This window comes from Oryzias latipes, chromosome 15 (assembly GCF_002234675.1).
Source record: "Oryzias latipes chromosome 15, ASM223467v1".
In the NCBI taxonomy this organism is placed as follows: Eukaryota; Metazoa; Chordata; class Actinopteri; order Beloniformes; family Adrianichthyidae; genus Oryzias; species Oryzias latipes.
Genome location: NC_019873.2, coordinates 6,012,051 through 6,028,420, shown reverse-complemented (window position 1 = coordinate 6,028,420; position 16,370 = coordinate 6,012,051). Strand labels below are relative to the sequence as shown.

At 39.0% G+C, this 16,370-nt stretch overlaps 2 long non-coding RNA genes across 2 annotated transcripts; both read right to left on the bottom strand.

The window, feature by feature from the left end:
* Positions 1–5,310: 5,310 nt before the first annotated feature.
* LOC110014256 lies at positions 5,311–6,171 on the bottom strand. Its single transcript, XR_002289376.2, has 2 exons — positions 5,500–6,171; positions 5,311–5,424 (listed from the first exon to the last, which is right to left on the bottom strand). It is a non-coding gene; the product is annotated as an uncharacterized LOC110014256 (long non-coding RNA).
* A 5,749-nt stretch (positions 6,172–11,920) lies between these two features.
* Positions 11,921–12,604, bottom strand: LOC110016579. The gene is made up of 2 exons (XR_002291909.2): positions 12,323–12,604; positions 11,921–12,247 (listed from the first exon to the last, which is right to left on the bottom strand). It is a non-coding gene; the product is annotated as an uncharacterized LOC110016579 (long non-coding RNA).
* Between the last annotated feature and the right edge of the window lie 3,766 nt (positions 12,605–16,370).

Here is a 16,370-nt window from a genome sequence, read left to right as displayed (position 1 = left end):
ACTTACAAAAATGTTCTCTCAATGTAAGATTGTGTCTTAAATTCCAGATATTGAGCTAGTGTTGAGGGCTGACAGACACTATACGTAGACGACTCATCGACTGCCATTTGGAACTGACGTATAAATGCGGCTGCCGTCTCGGATGGGTCCCAATGGGCCTCCAGTGCAATTTCTTCTACTGAAAATGCTGTATACTAAACTACAAAAAACTATATTACAATGTTCTTCTAAAACATGACATGATGTATGTCCTGTTAATAAACATAACAAATACATTTTATATTCTAATGAGACGAAGAAAATTTTATATTCAAATTTGTTTCTTTACTTCTCTCTGTCTTTTTGAAAGGGGCTGGCGAGCTCAAAACCTTTGAAAACAAACTTTTAGAATGTGTTTAAACAAAATCAGACATGGTATGGCATCCTAATAAAATTGAGGAATTTTTATTTTTAATAAACAGAAAGTATAATCTCTTTTATAATTTTCCATCAACAAAATAACACACATTGATATGCCATCCACTGATCTAAGTAGGTGGATACATACAGTAGTCAACAATATATTAAAAGGCTTTTATCATGCTAAATCAAATTGTTGAGCTTTAAAGTGTATAATAAATGTTAATTTCTCACAAAAAAACAACAACCCTGATGCGGTTTCTGAGTATTCCCCTAAAAACCTGCGCTCTGAGCACCAGCCCTTCCTAATCCACGAAAACGAGTGGCTCTTCACATTGTGACTTCACAAAGTGAGAAACAGCCTATTTCAAGAAGATTCTGCGCTGCCAGCACCACTCCCAGGCTAACCCACACACCCACTTTCTCCGCTGAGCTAGCTGCGATTGGCAAAAACACTCCACACTATGCACATCTATCTTTGCAAAAGTTCTGTTGTTTGTTTGTTTTTGTGGGCAAAACGCAGACACGCTGCTCTGGGTTGATGTCATTAAATGGGCGGCACCCTGAAGGAGCGAAAGGCGGTGCCTCAGAGATTGAGTCTTTTTCTATTCTTCCTAAGTATAAACTGAGCTCGCGAAAATAACTCATATATATTTAAAAATTCCCTCCTTAATGTGCCAAAGGTAATATATTATCACATATATGTCAGGATGGGTGTTTGGACACAAGCGCAGGACGCCAGAAGGTAGGTTTTCAAAAGATTTAATTATAATTAAACTCGAACTCGAAGTAGTAATCAAAACGATCCGGTGACAAGTACCGGACAACACACAGAATATATACACAACAGTGAATGGGAAACAGATGCGTAACCAGGTGCGAACAATGAATGAACGTAAAGACAAGTGTGATGAGGAACCTGTAACCGGAAATGTCACAATAAAACCGGAAGTGAACTGAACAAAACAAAAGCCGCCCTGGCCCCGGTACCTAACAATATATGGATATAATTTAAGCATAATATAGGCTCTTTAACTAACTAACTATTTTGAGGTAACTTTTTGTGTCTTCTGGCACTGTAACTTCAGGACAGTTAATTTCGTGTTGTGATGCAGCTTAACTTTAAAATGATAATACATTTTATTAGAAACTGAAGGTCCAAATGTCAACATCATAAAAAACATCATACTGAATAATAAAAAATGCATTCATAAAAGTACAATAAAAATGGATGAATGAAAAAATACAAGAAACAAAAGACAATAGACATAAGAGGCAAGTACAATGCAATTTATAATCTTAAAAACCTAAAGAAGCATCCTTACCAGTACCTCTAAATTGGGGACTGGGATGAAGATTACTGTGCTTGTATCGGTGAGGTTTAAAATGATTCAATTCTCAGAGCTTGGAGAGTGTTAACTCCTAATAAACGCTTCACTCAGGCTGCACCACCGTGGTCTTTTTAGTAAAAACCTTGAGGGTATCTTCATATTCCACCTGCAGCCTTTGCATGCTAGATGCCCTGTAGTTAGTCCATAAGCATGCAGTGTACAGAGCTGAGCAGTGGGATTCAAATAAAACAAATATAGACCAGGTCATATTCCGCAAGACCACCAAAACAGGTGGGTAGGTTTGGTATCTGTGTTCACAGATGAATGTGGAAATATTTTCTGAATGGGGAAGGGAGACAGCGGCGGTGCTAGGACATTTTATAGGGGGGGGTAAAAAACTTTGGAAGGGTAGCAAAACACTAGAGCAATCCAAAATCTAACAGATTTTCTATTGTTATTGTTTTCATTTCATTTAAAAATATTGCTTTTGTTATTTTTGCATTGCTTGAATAAGCGTGTATTGATAACTTTTGGAATCTTTGTTAATAATAATAGTAGGATTAGCTGAAAAAATGGAGGGACGGGAGATCTTCCTCTGACATCAAAGCAGATATCTTATCTTCAGCTGAAAGGGACACAGTCTCCTCTGCACGGCCACCTTCCCTGACCCACTCGGTAAGACTTCACAACAGACCATCAGATGGTGGAAAATGTCTGGAAATGGAAATGCCCTGTCGTGGGACTTTTATTCCAGCCTCCTAAAAGATAATATTAATAAAAAATAAACCCAAACATTGTTAGATTGCAAATATTTGTATTAGGGAAAGTCAGAATCCTGAATATGATATGTTCTAGTAGGTAAGCAAACATGAATACCACCTTCTGTGAGTGTTGCTAAAATATAAAAAAAACAAATGTTTGCATAAAATGTGTCCTTTTGTGAATTTGTTGTTCATGTTTTTCATTCTGGTCTTTAAAATACCAGAATTTGCCCTCAGCGCTATATTGTTAACTGCCCATTAACATATTTAAAAAAAAAATCTGATGTTAGTTTTTTTTACTTTTTATCAAGCACTTTATTAGTCTCATTTAACTTTTCGGACAGGTACTTTTTGAATTTAAAATAGTTGTAGTGCATCTCTTACTTGAGAACAATTTTTGGATAGTCTACCCACCTCTGGTAATAAATCATTTATCAGCAATTCCAACACATGAAGAAAGAGCAGAAGGTTAACACATGTTTAGCAAAGTATAATATTACCTCATGTTTCAAATATGAATTACAGGCCTCACTGTTTGCATGCAGGGTAAAAGAAAAAAAATCACATACTGTTTGGAGGTGAAATGACAAGTTGAAGACGATGATGAAGTTGGACCATCTCTAAGTCTGACAATTTGACTCATCCTGTCAAAATCCTCTGGCTTGTAGTGCTCACTATAAATCACCTTTCCACCAAAACCCTTCATTCTTACTACAACTTCCCATCGCCTCCGTAACCCTATGTTCCTAGGAAGCAACAAAAACAGCAAGAGATAAGAGGGAGTAACAGTTTCTGCCGTTAGCATTCGGTCAAAAATATTCTTCAAACCTACTTGTAAAGGATAATCCCACTTGATGTGCTTTCAACCATGAGCCAGTTGTAGAACCCGTCGTTAGCACAAAAACAAACAGAATTTGTTCATTCATTGTTACAAAGTGGAACTAGCCTAGAGAGAGGACCCATCCAATATGGCGGCGATGCTGGATCACTCTCAAGTGCGTAATGAGGCGTCTGCACGTGTAGAATGTCTATGGGCTGACATCCAAAAAACCCGTTTAAAGATACAGTACAAAGTCTATGGATACATTTTTTTTTACATTTAAAATAAAAGCTGAAACATTTTGGAGTAGTGTCAGTCAGGTGGAGCTTGTGCACACTCTAAGTGAAGCTTTTCTACAATTCAATGTGATGTTCTTAAATCAAGCCACCCACTCAACAGCTTGTCAAGTGGACACTTAGGATGCATGTGAGCGCTCAACAGCCTTTGTGTTGTAGTTTAAATTGGAGATTAACACAATGAACACTTGAAACAGCAAATGTAATTCAGAACTGCTTAAAACCTGTTGTCTATCTTTAAAAACTAATGTTGCGTGGCAATGATGCCTGCATCTGGCATCACAGGTTGGAGCGTTTTAATGCTCAGTCAGTACAACAAGATTTTTTTTCTTAAATACTTTAACTGTAATTCCATCTTTAACCATTTAGCGTCTGTTTTTCAGTATCAAATTGCTCAAAAGAAATAGGGAGAATTTGTTTGTAAAGACAATCAGTTATAAAATGTTTCTTCTGAGCAAATGTGAATGGAAAAGGTAGAATTAAAGTCAAAAGAAAATAAATCCCAGACGTGACAGAATTTTTCCAAGACTATAGTGTACATGGATTTTATTGTTCTGAAACAATTGCAACTGAGCTAGCAGACAATCTTGAGTTGGACACAGGTGCATCACAGAACTAAAGAAATAAAGTTTGAATATAATCGAATAGAATAAACCCGCTGAACTGCAGAATGCAGTTTGTTTTGCAACTAGTTGATGCAACATTGCTCACCTTTAAGGAGAGATTTTTGTCCTCACTCATATCTCATCTTCATCTCAAATGCTGTATAACATTTATAATAAAAATATCTTTGATATCTCTCCAAATCTTATGATAAATTTCTAATAAGATAAGATGAACAACAACAACAAAACTACTGTGAACTCCTACTAAAAAGTAAGTGGGGAAAAAATTGGCGCATTCAAATAATTAAAATTATTTTTAAAGGTAATTTTGATTGAAATACAATTGTTTAACATTTAAATGTGCTTTTGCTTTATATATGAGTATCATATCATTTGGATTCTTAATTAATGCTGTCTTAAAGTAGACCAGTGAATAAGTAATTTGATGGATGTTTTACCCTAGGTTAGGATTTCTAAAAAAACATGGTAAATTCAACCGCTGCAGAGAACCTTTGTTATTGTTCGCCTGAGACCCCCAAACTGATAAGTCTGCCACTGTGTCTGTTAGTTTGTGTGTGGTTGTTTGTCTCTGTGTGGCCCTTCAGTGGCAGACTGTCCGAGGGTGAATCCCACCTTCTTACCTTAGTCACTGGGATTGCAATTTTTCAATTTATTTTAAATTCAATAATTAATAATAGTTAATTATAATAATTTGTTTTTTTTTAAACAAGCATGACTGTAAGTTCAATTGACCATAGGCTTAAAGTGCCAGTCTTTCAAAGAAAAATCAAAAAAGAAATAATACTTTAATCTTTAACTTTTGTTATAGTATTTCTATACAAAGAAATAAACCAAGCTTTTTTACCCCCTTGTTTTTTTAAACATCATTGCCAGTATGAATATAAGTTGATAACATTGGGAGGAAGACAAAAGAATAGATAAATATGATAGATTAACAATAGATTACAATAATGCATTGTTTGAAGTGTACATTAGTTTTTGTATTTTGAGGTTTTGGTAAAAAAGCTAATTCTGAAGCCTTCTTTTATGTTGGAAAGATCCAGATCAGAGCTGTGACTCTTCTCATGACAACACAGGTCGGTTTACAACGGGCGTTTATTTGTACTTCTGCAGGTCATCACACTTCTTGTGGGACATTGCGTGCCTTCGCTTTCATTGCGCCTTCATTACGCCTTCATTACGCCGTGAAAACTATAACAAAACATTATACATGTTTGAGGAGAAAATAAACAATACAAAATAACACAAAACAAGCATAACAAATACCTCGTTTCCGCTTGTCAAGTAAAAGAGTCTCTTTGAGTCCAAGGTATTTCTTTTTGCAGCTCTTTCTCCCAGCTTGAACTCCTAATTATTGCAACCTCGTGAGCAAAAGACCGTGCTCACCTGCGGCCAACATAAAAGGCTCAAATTCTCGCGAGAATAATACAATTCTTCTGAACAAAATCAAACAAAATTCACTGTACACTCCAAAGGAATAAAAATTAAATCACCAATTATTAAACGTTTCACAACCCATGAACTTCAATAAAATATATAAATTTCAGCTGCATTTACACTCCCACCAAAATCACTCCTATGAAGAATAAATGGGATTTTCATGTCAAACCACTACTGCTTTGGTTACTCACTCTGCTTCTACAAGCGTTACAACCTTATGAACAGGTCTATCTAAATGCAGTAGTCTAGTGTGTGAATTTCCTTTATTCTGTGTAGTCTCACTGACAAGTAGAGTTAACTTTCGTACGATGCCATCTTGACTAGGATAGGTTTGTAAGACTCTAGCAAGCTTCCACTCATTTCTTGGTGTGCTTTCATCTTGTAGAATCACAATATCATTCACTTTCAGGTTTCGTGTTGAGTTTTGCCATTTCTGACGTTGTTGAAGGTTTAGCAAATACTCTCGCTTCCATCTTTGCCAAAATTCATTGGCCAGGAATTGCACCCTTCTCCATCTTTTATGCAGATATAAATCTTCTCTGCAAAACTGTCCAGGAGGAGGCAGTATGACTGAAGATTTCATAGTCAGTATATGGTTTGGTGTAAGAGGCTCTGGTCCGGTGGGATCATTCAGGTGCTCCACAGTTAATGGTCTGCTGTTGATTATAGCCATTGTTTCATAGAGAAAAGTTCTCAGAGATGTAGTGTCAAGTCTGGTTCCTGTCTTGTCAAGCATGACTGCAAGAATACTTCGGATCGTTCTTATTTGGCGCTCCCAAACTCCACCCATGTGACTTGAAGATGGGAAATTTGCCACAAACTCACAACCAAGAGCCCTTTGACGTTCTGGGTCCACTTTCTTGAGCAACTCAGAAAACTCCTTTCTGGCTCCCATGACATTGGTGCCTTGATCACACCTTAGTTGGCGAACTGGTCCTCTGATTGCCACAAAGGTTCGAAATGCATTTATGAAAGCATCAGTCGTCATATCATCCAGTGTCTCAATATGAACAGCTCTCGAGCACAAGCAAGTAAACAAGAGGCCATATCTTTTTAATTCTTTCCTTCCATCCTTTACTATAAAGGGACCAAAACAGTCAAGGCCACAATATGTAAAAGGAGGGGTTGTTTCCGTCCGCTCTCTTGGCAGATCAGCCATCTTCTGAACTTCTGTATTTCTCCTGTATCTCCTACATTTCACACTTTATTAAATATGTGAGGAGACCATGTTTCCACATCCAATTATCCATATCCCATTTGCTCGCAGTTCATTCATGGTCATTCCTCTGCCCTGGTGACAAACACGCTCATGATAGTGTTTCACAAGCAAGGATGATACATGAGACCTTTTGGGAAGTATAGCTGGATGTTTTACACTAAAGTCCAGGGTTGATCTGCAAAGCCTTCCTCCAACTCTGAGGACTCCGTCGTCATCAAGAAAAACATTTAAACGGTATAACTGATTGTGTTTGTTAAGAGAGTTGACTTTTCCTTGTTTTAATTTCCTTATGTCTTCTGCGAAGGCTTCTCTTTGTTCCAACTTAATTATAAGCAGTTCGGCTTGTCGCCTTTCCTCAAGACTGCTTGTCTCATTTGATCTTGGTTGTACTCCCTTACGTTCTTGGACAAATCTTCTCAGCCTGGCAACAGCTTTCACAACTCTAGACCAGTCTGAAAACTTGGTGAAGCGGCTCAGAACTGAACCCGTTTCTGTTTTCACAGTGTTGACACAAGACTTGCGAAGCTCTGGGTCGGATATTTCCAAAACTCCCACCATCTCCTCTTCACCAACTTGCATTTCAAGTGTCTGTTGCCAGAGATAATCTGGACCCGTTAGCCAGTTAGATTCTCTTAACTGTGATGCAGTTAACCCCCTTGAGGCATGGTCAGCTGGATTGTTTTCTGAACTGACATAATGCCATTGCTTTGGTTCTGAGCTCGACCTTATGCGCTGAATGCGGTTGGCTACAAAGGTGTGGAACCTCTTTGCATCATTGTTCACATATGCAAGAACAACCTTTGAGTCTGTCCAGAAGTACACATCCAAATTTTCAATCTCAAGTTCCTCTTTGACAGTATCACTGTTCCGAACTGAGGTTACTGCCGCTGACAGCTCCAGTCTTGGTATGGTGATCTGCTTGGTGGGGGCCACCCTTGCCTTTCCCATTACAAGTGAACAACACACCTTTCCTGATTCACTTACTGCTCGGAGATATGAACAGGATCCGTATCCATTACAACTTGCATCTGAAAAGTTGTGGAGTTCATACTGTATGAACTTGCCAAAGCTTGAAGATATGTAGCACCTTGGTATCCTGATTGTTGGCAGTTGGGATAAGTCTCTCAGCCATGACTCCCATCGAGACTTGATTTGCTCTGGGAGGTCTTCGTCCCAGCTCACTTTCTCTTTACAGAGCTCTTGAAGAATTTGCTTCCCAAGCAATATGTAAGGAGCTACAAATCCCAAGGGATCAAAGACTGAAGCAACTGTTGAAAGAACTCCTCTTCTTGTCATGGGCTTGTCCTTGACAATAACTCTGAACTGGAATTCATCAACTTCAACACACCACTGGACACCTAAAGCACGCTCGATGTAAAGTTCACCAAGAGCCATGTTTATGTCTTCACTCTGTGCACGTTCTGCAGGTGGTATTGCAGCACAGACTTCTGGGTGGTTAGAGACAAACTTGTGGAGACGAAGATTCCCAGTTCTACATAGAGCTCTTGCCTCATTCACCAGATGTATGGCTTCAGATGGAGTTTCACAGCTTATTAGGCCATCATCAACATAGAAGCTTCGTTGAATGAAATTGATAGCCTCTTTGCTAAAGGTTCCGTGGCCCTGTGATGCCAAATATTTGAGTCCAAAATTAGAACAGCCTGGCGATGAGGCAGCTCCAAACAGGTGTACTCTCATTCTATACACTGCAGGTTCGGAGCTTAGATTTCCATTTTCCCACCACAAGAACCTGAGGTAGTCTTGATGGTCTCTTACAACATGAAATTGATGGAACATCCGTTCAACATCACACATGATAGCTATTGGACCTTTTCTGAACCGGCAAAGCACACCAACTAAGGTGTTTGTGAGATCTGGCCCAGTAAGAAGATGGTCATTTAGAGAGGCATCTTTGTATCTAGCTGAGCAGTCAAACACCACACGGATCTTACTTGGCTTGTGTGGATGGTAAACCCCATGGTGTGGAATGTACCATACAGGCTGGTTATCCAACTCAGAATGTGGAACCTTTTCAGCATCTCCTCTTGATATTATGTCATTCATAAAATGAACATAATCTTTGAAGTACTGTTCATTCTTTCGCAGCCGTCGCTCTAATGAGGCTAACCTGTGCAGTGCATAACCTTTGTTATCTGGAAGCTCAGGCTTGTCCTCCCTGAATGGCAGTGGGAGTTCATAGTGGCCATCTTCTTTCTGCCTGATGCTTGCCTTTACCTTTGACAAGAAGAGAAGGTCATCTTGAGAGACTTGATTAACATCTGATGCTTGATCTGAGAAATCTGACTCTAATGCTCTGATAATTTCTGTTGAAGTGATTTCTCTTATTTGAGTTTGACATGCAAAGCTTACTTCTCTCCTGAGTTCAACTGATGACTGTGCAGACGGTGTTACTTGGCAGACTATTATTCTGTGGCTGACTCCTATAGAGTCAACGCAATCACTTGAGGATTGTGAGCAGCCAACAATGCTCCAGCCCAGATCAGTTCGTTGACCATATGGCTGAGTTTCTTTACCAGGCAGAATCTCCTTTGGTTGAAGGGCTTGGTGGCAGTTATACCCAATAAGAAGGCCGACTTCACAAGACAGCAAAGGTGGGATCTTGTCAGCCAACTTTTCCAGATGAGTCCACTTTAGAGCAGTAGCTGATGTTGGGATGTGTGATCTATTTGCTGGAATATATTCTCGTGTGAAGACTGGTGGCAGTGAGATTCTTCTTTCCAAGTTGTATCCTCTTACTTGTAGGTTTGTTAGCCTTTGACATGAAATACTTGCTAACTTGGATGACATTGTGGACAAACGCAGACTTACATTTTCCTTGTGGGTGTTGAGATCTTGTGCTACTTCATCTAAAATGAAAGTAGTATCACTTTGGGTGTCTAATAATGCGTAAACAAGAATCTCTCGATCTGGTTCCTTTGAGGATGATACCCAAACTGGTACTATGGAGGAGGTTTGTGAAATTTGACTTTCTTGTATCACTCTGTTTGATGTTGCTGCTTCAGTGGTTTTCTTCGTGTTTTCATTTTCTGTTATTTTATCCTTTGGATTTTGAAGTGTTGACCTTTGCTGCTCTTTAAAGTCATCATTGTGCAAACAGGTGGGATGCTTCTTCTGACATTTTCCACATGTACTTCTTTTGTAGCACCTTTTTGACTGGTGGCCAGCCTTCAAACAGCCAAAACAGAGCCTTTCTGCTTGCACAAACTTAACACGGTCTTGCAAATTCTTTTCACAGAACTTTTTACATTCTGCGATGAAATGTCCTGAATGTTTACAAAATGCACATGGTGGGTTACTTCTTTCTGTTGTGTTTGTGAACAGAGTCTTAGCTTGAACTGGTATATATTTTGGTTGTTTGGGTTTTTCTCCTTCCACACTCTTTAATGCTTGTACTGAAAATACAGGATCACAAGCAAGATCTGCTTCTCTTGAGAGGAAGTCCACTAGTTCTTTAAACCTTGGATACGTGTGAAAGGTTTCTCTGGTTTCCATAACCTTGCGGTTCCAACTGGAAACTAACCAATCTGGAAGTTTGAGCAAGATCTTTTGGCACTCATTGCAGTCATTGAGAACTTCCAAGGTCTTTACATGTGACATAGCCTTTTCACAGCTCTGGAGGAAGTCTGCAAATTCTCTAAGTTCATGTGCATCCTTTGAACTTATTTTTGGCCAACTGTAGAGTTTATCCCTGAAAGACTTCCCTATGATGAATGGATCACCAAATCGTTTTTCCAAAATCTGCCACGCTGAGTCATATGCAGCCTCTGTTCCGAGCATGAAAAATCCTTCTACAGCCTTTTTTGCAGAACCGCCTACGTACTTTTGAAGGTAGAACAGCTTTTCATTCTTTGGTATATTTTTTTTGTCTATTAGTGTCTGAAAAGACACTTGCCAATCTTTGAATTTCAAAGGATTTCCAGTAAAAACTGCGGGCTCAGGTGTTGGAAGACGATTAGCACTTATGGCTTCTGCTAAAATACTAACAAAGTTTGCACTGTCTTGCATATGAGTCGTGGTTGTTAGGGGTGTCGTCATTTGGTATGTGATTGCTTGTGGAATAAATGGAGGACTTGAGGCATCAAGTGTTTGAACAGGGGCTGGAAAAGACTTAGGAATCACAGGAGGTCTTGGTCTTTGAAGCATAGATGATGACTTTGTCAAAGGAAATTTTTGAGAAGTACTTACTCTTTCAGTGTTACCTTGTATGAGGGAAACTTCTGCTTGGTCGTAGACTTCTACTCTAGCTTTAGCAGCATTTAGCTTTTTGACTTCTTCGAGTCGTTCAAGTTTTCTACGTTTGTCTTGTATAGCCTGAAGTCTAGCTTGTTTCTCTGATTCAAACTGAACAAGACGCTCCTTATCTTCAGCCTCCAGCCTTTGAAGTTCAACTGCTTCCTTTTCTTGTTCCTCCAACACTGGCAAAACCTCTTGACATGCAGCAGCTTCTGCAGCAGCTTCTCTTCTTTTAGCTGATTGGACACTTGAGTGAAAAGAATCACACTTTGACCTATCAGACATTGACTGAGATGACGAAACTGTTGAATTTAAGATTGATCCAACATCTGGCCAAGGTTCCTCATCTTCATCTGCTGGTGACCCTTGAAGCTGTCTTTTAGCCCTTTGGATAATAAATCTTGACAGTGACATACAGGTATCAACCTTGCGCCGCAGGTCTGACTCAGGCGTACATACTTGGCGCAGCTCATCGTACATTCCCTGTACAGCAGAAGAGGTAACTTGAAGGTCCTCAATTATTTCATTTAGCTCCTCCTTGGAAACTTTATCTGATAACATTTCTTTACTGATTCTTGCATGATATCTCCACTTTTCATATGTCATTTTGTACTTGCGTTCCATTGTTTTCAGTTTTTCTTTTTCTTTTTAAATAAATCACAAAAACATTTTCTTGATATGTAACAATATAGTAGAAACGCCTTAGAATTCCAAAGATAACAAATAACTTATTTCCTTAGCTGCAACCTTTAAATCCCCTTTTTACACTATTTCTTTACTTTTTGGAAATTAACTTTCTGGGATTCAATGGACCAGCTGCGCTTCCGACAGTCTTTTCATCTGCTTGCCTGCATGCGGTAAGGAAATGGGCGTCGGCTTCCTCGTGCCTCTCGGCTCTGCTTAGCGGGCTTCACGCTGCAGTCTCCTGTCTCCTCCCCGTGTGGAGCAGTCGAGTTTTCACTGTGACTCTTCTCATGACAACACAGGTCGGTTTACAACGGGCGTTTATTTGTACTTCTGCAGGTCATCACACTTCTTGTGGGACATTGCGTGCCTTCGCTTTCATTGCGCCTTCATTACGCCTTCATTACGCCGTGAAAACTATAACAAAACATTATACATGTTTGAGGAGAAAATAAACAATACAAAATAACACAAAACAAGCATAACAAATACCTCGTTTCCGCTTGTCAAGTAAAAGAGTCTCTTTGAGTCCAAGGTATTTCTTTTTGCAGCTCTTTCTCCCAGCTTGAACTCCTAATTATTGCAACCTCGTGAGCAAAAGACCGTGCTCACCTGCGGCCAACATAAAAGGCTCAAATTCTCGCGAGAATAATACAATTCTTCTGAACAAAATCAAACAAAATTCACTGTACACTCCAAAGGAATAAAAATTAAATCACCAATTATTAAACGTTTCACAACCCATGAACTTCAATAAAATATATAAATTTCAGCTGCATTTACAAGAGCCACTTGCTTAATTGACGTACTATCAGAGGAACGTTGTTTTGTATTTTTTTTAACCTTTTCAAGTGTGCAAAGCAAGCGAGTCCACATCGCTTGCACATCAAACAACCAAATAAATGTGGCCTGTGATTATCCAGTAATATCAGCATATATGTATGAAACATCATGGTTTTTTATCATCTATTTGAGTGAACTTGTGATGTTAGAGAAAGTCTAATTTGAGTTTCGATTCTAAATACAGCCTGTATTTTTGCTGGAACAGATGTATTGTATGTTTGTGTTTTGAAAAATGAGCCTTGTAAGAACGTTTTAAAGCATAACTTATAGCTATGGCCAATTAATATGACCTATGTCTGTAGTTTGTTTAGTGTCTATTCATCGACTTTTATTACTTGATGAAAGGATGGATGGATTTTGAGTAAACTGTCGGCCTCCATTGATAATCCATATGTGTCTCTACAGGTACTATTTTATAATTACTGTTGTCTTTTTTTATATATACTCTATTGTTAAGAGTGTTGCATAGTTTTTGATGAAGCAGCTTGTATACGTGTTCTGAGCGAAGGACATTGATCATTTGTTAGAAGAGGCTGTGTTCTGTGAGCACAGACTGTGCTGTACATTGTAACAGTGACGAACAGCCATAATGTGATAAATTGAAGGTTTCTTTTCTTCAACTAGATGATCTTTGCAGCAGGGACTCTGTATTTTCTGACATCTGTGGTGCAGAAAGGGTCAGATCACAAAGATTAGGCCGGTTAGGTTGGAGCTCGCTGAGCTGATTTACAGGGACTCTCCATTGCACCCAGATGGACCATTAGGGGTCAGTTTTTCAGTGTTGGCTGATGGCTGTTAGGCAACTTTGAAACTTATATTTAGAACTGATTTCTGTTAATGGAAGTGCTTTGCTTCCATTGTTTCACATTTACACATAGTTTTAGAAGAAGATCATTGAAAAAATGAATGAGTGAGAATTGCTTTTGCGAAAGAACAAAATGTTTTCCCTTTCGGCTTTTCCCATCAGGGAACGAGTCGCATGGTAAACTTGGCAATGTTTTACGCCGGATGCCCTTCCTGACGCAACCCTCTCAAAGCAACCGGGCTTGGGACCGGCACAGAAGTAGAGAAGGGAACAGGGAGCAGCCCGGAGTCGAACCCTGGTTCCACGGATGGAAGGCACCGCAAACCAGCACGAGCTAAACCGGCTCCCTGCGAAAGAACAAAATAATTCCTATTAATATATAATCTGCTCCTCAGGACTGTGTCAAGGGCTGCACTGTTTTAGCAGTGTAACCCTTGTGATATCCTAGGCACTTTAACATTGGGAGTTGGGTCATCTAGACCCCACAAGACAGTGTACTGAACCTTTTTTCTTCAATGATTTGTGATCTTCACTGTTGTTCATTACAGGAAATCCTCTCCACCTTTATCCACCTTTGTCATGGTTGGGAGAATCTTGTCAATGTAAGGGTGGGGTCATAGGATAGCACAAGGGTTAAGAAGCAATCTCAGTGTAATAGTAATGCTTGGAACATAATATTTTGGAGCATCTTCGCATTTATTTTGTTTCATTTTAGAAGTCTAACTTTGAGACCTGCATTACCATACCACATGTATATTAATCCAGTTCTGATTTCCTAATAAATGACAGGTACATTTTTTTAGACAGAACTATTAACTCATTGGATACCCTCAAACCTCTTTCAGGAAAATGGTGTACACATTGACTTTACTGGAGAACTGGACTGAGTGATTTTTTTCCCCCCTTGGTTCCTCTCTGGGTCCAACAAGCCATTTATTGAGAAATAAATAGCTATTAGTCAGTTATTATCTTTAAAAAAAAGACATGATTCCTCTGATACCTTTTTTTAACATGTTTCTTGATAATCCTATTTTTTTTCACATTTTTTTCTTTAGTGCAAGTTATTTAAGTTATGAACGGGGCAATCAGATGCCTCAATAAAACATATGCGGTCTCACACCAAAACATTTATTAACAAATTCTCCTAAGCCCACTTTTAGGTGGTAGGGGTGTGGACTTCCAACAAGCTGACTACTGATGGTGAGGGTGGTTGCCATAGAAACTGACCAAATGACTCTGACCAAAAACAGCTTACTGATGATGTCTGGCTCCAACTTTCCAGTAGTGAAAACAGTCGCAGCGGATTTAACTTCATTTTCTATCTGCAACATCTCACTCACTTGGTCCAGTTTCTCATGTAGAGTCAATGGGTGTACTTTAATAACTGGTAAATGGTGTATACCAATATAGCACTTTATTATCTTCTTAGCAGACCCAAAGTGTTTTTTTCAGTCTCATTCACCCATGTACTCTCACATTAATGGTGGCTCAGCTGAAAGACCCTGGCGCCAACCTCTAACCTGGGATCTTTCGACCAGAAGTCAGCCATTCCACCTCTGCATCATGGCTACTCACTAATTGATTGATTGCTCCTATAAAAGGCAGACCTTTGGGGAGCTCAAGTATTTGGTCAATAAAACGCCAACAAGGGGGTTTTGTACCAAAGACATCCATTTTGGTCTCATGACATCCACATGGCTCCTCCTACATCCACATGATTCTCCTAATCTTCCTCAACCAGATGGTCTAGAGAACTTCGGACAGACATGGATATGCGCTGGTTTAGGCAGGGGTTCTAGTTCTTTTATACAGATAAGCAGTTCAAACAGGACTGCCTATGCCTTCATAGGTAACAAGGGGAGGAGTGAGGAACTTGGAGGAAAAAAAAGAGAAACAGGTCTGTGAGAAACGGAATTATTGCTTTATTCTCTGAGATAAAAACGCATTTGTTGCTTCATTATGAAAGTAGATAAACAAATAATAAATTTAAAAAAAACTCAAACAATGTGGAATCTGCAATTTCATTATGTAATTTACATTTGAGGTGTATCTTTGATGAACATTACAGACCTCTCAATGTTGTAGTTGGAACAACTTGCAGAATCAGTGACTGTCAAATGCGTATTTTTCCCTAATATGGATTTTCCTTTTGGAAAGGTAGTACATGTACACGTATAGTTTAAGGCACTCTTACAATATTCTTTCTATTCGTTTATTTAACAGGGACAGTGCACATTAAAAGCATCACTGCAATGCGCCAGAATTAGCCCAAAGGCTATTTTTCATCCGTAGTCCCCGGACAGGTGTTAAAAATTGTCAACCTAAAAACCTAAAAACATCAATACATTAATTAAAAATATACATTTACAATTAAATTATCATCTAAAATACATATACTAATAAAAACATGCACATAGAGAAAAACATAGAAAACAAGTATAAAAAACACAAAGGTGAAAGAGGGGAGGAGGAAGGGCAGGTGTTAATCCAGTTCAATGTGAACATGTTTGCTGTGATATGAGCCAGTTTTTTAGGTTCTTTTTAAACAGAGTGTATGTGGTGATGTGTCTTATGATGTGAGGGACAGAGTTCCATTCTTGTGCTGCTGTTACAGAGAAGGCGCTTTGGCTGAAGGCACTTCTCCTCAGAGGAACTATACAGTCTTGTTGACCCGACCCTCGAGTCACTCTTTGGGAGGATCTTATTTTAACAAACTGACTGAGTGGAGGGGATGATAGACCGTTAATGATTTTATAGAATAGGCATAGTTTTGTATACTTAATGAAATTCTCCCAGCTTAACAGTTTGTGTTTTTGTAAAATGTCACAGTGATGATGTCTTATTGGTTTTCTATCCAGTACTTTAATTGTTTGTTTGTAAAGTGACTCCAGA